General features: G+C 33.3%; 1 pseudogene; it reads left to right on the top strand.

Annotated features, from left to right (window-relative positions):
• The first annotated feature begins 1,769 nt into the window (after positions 1–1,769).
• Positions 1,770–2,816, top strand: LOC147478209 (putative pentatricopeptide repeat-containing protein At3g23330 pseudogene; annotated as a pseudogene).
• Positions 2,817–3,789: the final 973 nt, after the last annotated feature.

The following is a 3,789-nucleotide window of genomic DNA, read 5'->3' on the forward strand; positions in this document are numbered from 1 at the left end:
AGTTTTCGATTTCCCATTTCTTATTCTTTAAGGTTAGTTCAATACATTTGCATCTAGTTTTTGACTTTCCGTTAATTATCTATGGTGGTGTGTAATACCAAATTATATTGATCCATATGTAGTGTCTTTGCAAACTTGGCATAAAAAAAAATTAAATATGATTCACTATATGAGATCATCAAAGATTACCCAGTTTCTGATTTCCCATTAATTACTCTTTGAGGTTAGTTCAATGCATTTGTATCTAGTTTTTTATTTCAAGTTAATTATTCTTTGAGGTTAGTTCACTACATTTGTATCCAATTTCTGATTTCCGTTAATTATACTTTGAGGTTAGTTCAATGTAGTTGCATTACGATTTCTAATATCTCGTTAATTATATATTCTTTGAGGTTAGTTTAATGCAGCTGCATCAAGTTTCATATTTACCGTTAATTATTTTTTGAGATTTGTTCAATACATTTGCATCCAGTTTCAGATTTCCCATTAATTGTTATTTGAGGTTAGTTCGATACATTTGCATCTAGTTTCTGATTTCCGTTAATTATTCTTTGAGGTTAGTTTCATGCAGTTGCATCTAGTTTTCAATTTCTCATTAATTATTTTTTGAGGTTAGTTTATTGCATTTGCATCCAGTTTCTGATTTTCCGTTAATTAATTATTATTTGATGTTAGTTCGATGCAGTTGCAACCAGCCGATTCGATTTCTCGTTAATTATTCTTTGAGATTAGTTCAATACAGTTGCATTCAATTTTTTTATTTCCAGTCAAACATTTTTTAGGTTTGTTCAATGCATTTGCATACAGTTTTCAATTTCCCGTTAATTATTATTTGAGGTTAGTTCGATACATTTGCATCCAATTTCTAATATTTCATTAATTATTATTTGAGGTTAGTTCCTTGCATTTGCATTTAGTTTACATAAGATATTTACACTGCACATAATTTGCTGATTTCAACCTATAAAAACTTACAATGGCAGCTTTTGAATGACAATTTGGGACTTTAAGGTCTGCTTTTATGTATTAGAGGTGACATTTCACCAACATCATGTTGTGGAAACCCTTCGGAACTATAAATCTCAAACATGTTTGCCGAAAAGTTCCAGACAAAAGAAGACCATTAATTATTTTTTTGTAAAAACTTATTAATTTGTTATAAAGGATTTCGCATATAGTATCATCGATGGACTGTTATATTTGAATGCTAGAACTACAGCAAGATTGATCATTTGTAGTTTTTAAAGTCACTTATTAATATACTACTCAAATTATGGATGGGACCTTGGTGGATTTGAACCACTATCTCTTGGATGTATTTCCACGCTCAAATGCTCTTCCATTGAGCTACAAATCCATTTTGAGATGCTTAAAAGCATATTGTGCAACATAACTTTTTTTTTTTAAACGGTAATACACACTTAATTCACAGCAATTGTCACATACAAAGTACCACAACAAACCAAAACAATATAAAAGACGTAGTTTTCTTTACGAAAGAAGGGAAAAACCCTATTTGTCAAATTACGAAATGCATAAAGAGAGAGAGTGTGGAGGTATCAGCTACCACAGAAAGTTTACCATATGTAGCTTTAAAGCCATTAATTATCATATTAAGGTGTTATGTACCAATGTATTGTTGTCAATCACTTAGCAAATGGCAATGTTAGTTCCTAGAATTAAAGAAATAAATGAACTGACTTCCGTGGAACTTGATGTTGTGGAAGTTAGTTAACATTTGCTAAGTGTTAACAATACATGATTGCATTATGCAATCATCTCGCGATAGAGAAGATCTGACGACAGTTTGTATAGTGTTTTCAGCAATTTCAGAATCAACTAATGGCTTGGGGATAGGTAGAGGCTTGCATGCTCATGTGATAAAGAGAGGGATGGACATAAATGTAACACTTGGGAATGCACTGCTAAGCATGTATGCCAACCTAAATTGTGTGGAATCTGCAAAAAGAATTTTTAATGAGATAAATAGTACAGATGTAATATCGTGGAACACTTTGATTTTGGTAATTGGTAATTGCAAATTGATTGGTCAGCTAAAAGACGTCTTTCAGTGGATGGAAAGGTCAAGTATCAAACCGAACTCTTTTACAATGGTAGCACTTCTTGCTGCATGCAAAGATGAAACTTGTCTGAATATTGGCAAATCTATTCATGGTTATGTGTTTAGACATGGTCTTGAATTTAATTTAGCATTATGTACTGCACTCACAGATATGTATATGAAATGTGGTAATGAAGCAACTGCAAGACATCTTTTTGAAAGCTTGCCAGATAGAGATTTGATATCATGGAATGCATTGATCACATGTTACATTGAAAACAACAGACACAATGAAGCTCTGTTAATATTCCAAAGGATGCTCGCAGAAGTGGATCCCAACTCGGTGACAGTTATTAATATTATCTCGTCTTGTGCCCATCTTGCAAATCTACCTCTGAGTCGATCCGTACATGCATATGCTGTTAGGAGGGAGTTTGCAGTGGATTCCCACATCTACATGGGGAATGCTCTTGTGACAATGTATGCAAGATGTGGGAGCATTCACAGTGCTGAAAAGGTCTTTCGGTGCTTGCTAAAAAGAGATGTTATCTCGTGGAATGTGATTATTGCTGCCTATGGAATGCATGGATATGGGAAGGAGGCACTTACTGCGTTCTCCGAAATGAAAAGAGATGGGTTCATTCCAACCAGTGTTACTTTTGTCTCTGTGTTATCTGCTTGCAGTCATGCTGGTCTAATAGAAGAGGGCTGGAAGCATTTCGATTCTATGACGCACAATTTGTTGGAAATGTGAATGAATTTGTGTCCTCATGGGTTTGAACCCATGACCTTATGTATCTACTACACTCTAATGTGGGGGGCTTTAGTCCCACATTGGTTACTAAACTTAAGACTCTTAAGTTTATATTGGTTGTCCTTATGGAGGGATTGTCACACCCCAAATTTCCAGACAATATTTAAAACAATTATATTCAATTATCTGGAAACAAAACTGAAATCAAAAGAAACTTAAAAGGAACAATCTTTAAATCACATTATTAAACTACAAAGAAACTAACCAACTATTACATCTGCCTCAAAACAAACCGTACCCTTGAATTTGCTGGTACAAAACTGAAATCAAAAGAAACTTAAAAGGAACAATCTTTAAATCACATTATTAAACTACAAAAAAACTAACCAACTATTACTTAAAAGGAACAATCTTTAAATCACATTATTAAACTACAAAGAAACTAACCAACTATTACATCTGTCTCAAAACAAACCGTACCCTTGAATTTGCTGGTATGAGTAGACTAACAACAAAATATATATAATAATCTTTCAAATGAATAAATATAACATTACAAACAATTTCAACTTGGAAGACAATATGGTTTCGTTTTCTAAAAACGGCGTGTAGTTTTTTCCCAAGTAAGATTTCACCCCCAACATACAAATTCCAAGAATCTCATATAACAGTACTCGTCATTCCCACTTTCCAAAATAACTCACAATACAATACCACTTACATTCCATTTATTAACTGCACATATGATAACCTAATTAAAAATGAGTTTGGTATACCTTACCTTTAAGCCAACACGTCGTCTTAGGGTAGGATATTTACGTCCCTGCAGAAAAGATTAATAGATCCTACCCTCCTGCAAAACAGAGTTAGACATCACAATAAAATGATTTATCTCAGCAAGTCAAAATTCCATTCATAACCGAACCTCATTTAAGACATTTAAGTCTAATTGATATGACCTGGTTCGTCCCGC

The sequence above is a fragment of the Coptis chinensis genome, chromosome 9 (genome assembly GCF_015680905.1).
Source record: "Coptis chinensis isolate HL-2020 chromosome 9, ASM1568090v1, whole genome shotgun sequence".
Lineage (NCBI taxonomy): Eukaryota > Viridiplantae > Streptophyta > Magnoliopsida > Ranunculales > Ranunculaceae > Coptis > Coptis chinensis.